This window comes from Entelurus aequoreus, linkage group LG25 (genome assembly GCF_033978785.1).
Source record: "Entelurus aequoreus isolate RoL-2023_Sb linkage group LG25, RoL_Eaeq_v1.1, whole genome shotgun sequence".
NCBI lineage: Eukaryota > Metazoa > Chordata > Actinopteri > Syngnathiformes > Syngnathidae > Entelurus > Entelurus aequoreus.
Genome location: NC_084755.1, coordinates 36,276,111 through 36,277,835, shown reverse-complemented (window position 1 = coordinate 36,277,835; position 1,725 = coordinate 36,276,111).

Genomic DNA, 1,725 nt, shown 5'->3' with positions numbered 1-1,725 from the left:
GTATGCCACTATGGAAACACCACGTGGGGAACAGTGTATGCCACTATGGAAACACCAGGTGGGGAACAGTGTATGCCACTATGGAAACACCATGTGGGGAACAGTGTATGCCACTATGGAAACACCAGGTGGGGAACAGTGTATGCCACTATGGAAACACCACGTGGGGAACAGTGTATGCCACTATGGAAACACCAGGTGGGGAACAGTGTATGCCACTATGGAAACACCACGTGGGGAACAGTGTATGCCACTATGGAAACACCACGTGGAGAACAGTGTATGCCACTATGGAAACACCACGTGGGGAAGAGTGTATGCCACTATGGAAACACCACGTGGGGAACAGTGTATGCCACTATGGAAACACCACGTGGGGGACAGTGTATGCCACTAGGGAAACACCAGGTGGGGAACAGTGTATGCCACTATGGAAACACCACGTGGGGAACAGTGTATGCCACTATGGAAACACCACGTGGGGAGCAGTGTATGCCACTATGGAAACACCACGTGGAGAACAGTGTATGCCACTATGGAAACACCACGTGGGGAACAGTGTATGCCACTATGGAAACACCACGTGGGGAAGAGTGTATGCCACTATGGAAACACCACGTGGGGAACAGTGTATGCCACTATGGAAACACCACGTGGGGGACAGTGTATGCCACTAGGGAAACACCAGGTGGGGAACAGTGTATGCCACTATGGAAACACCACGTGGGGAACAGTGTATGCCACTATGGAAACACCATGTGGGGAACAGTGTATGCCACTATGGAAACACCACGTGGGGAACAGTGTATGCCACTATGGAAACACCACGTGGGGAACAGTGTATGCCACTATGGAAACACCACGTGGGGAACAGTGTATGCCACTATGGAAACACCAGGTGGGGAACAGTGTATGCCACTATGGAAACACCATGTGGGGAACAGTGTATGCCACTATGGAAACACCAGGTGGGGAACAGTGTATGCCACTATGGAAACACCACGTGGGGAACAGTGTATGCCACTATGGAAACACCAGGTGGGGAACAGTGTATGCCACTATGGAAACACCACGTGGGGAACAGTGTATGCCACTATGGAAACACCACGTGGAGAACAGTGTATGCCACTATGGAAACACCAGGTGGGGAACAGTGTATGCCACTATGGAAACACCACGTGGGGAACAGTGTATGCCACTATGGAAACACCACGTGGGGAACAGTGTATGCCACTATGGAAACACCACGTGGGGAACAGTGTATGCCACTATGGAAACACCACGTGGGGAGCAGTGTATGCCACTATGGAAACACCACGTGGAGAACAGTGTATGCCACTATGGAAACACCACGTGGGGAACAGTGTATGCCACTATGGAAACACCACGTGGGGAAGAGAGTATGCCACTATGGAAACACCACGTGGGGAACAGTGTATGCCACTATGGAAACACCACGTGGGGGACAGTGTATGCCACTAGGGAAACACCAGGTGGGGAACAGTGTATGCCACTATGGAAACACCACGTGGGGGACAGTGTATGCCACTAGGGAAACACCACGTGGGGAACAGTGTATGCCACTATGGAAACACCACGTGGGGAACAGTGTATGCCACTATGGAAACACCACTTGGGGAACAGTGTATGACACTATGGAAACACCACGTGGGGAACAGTGTATGCCACTATGGAAACCCCAGGTGGGGAACAGTGTATGCCACT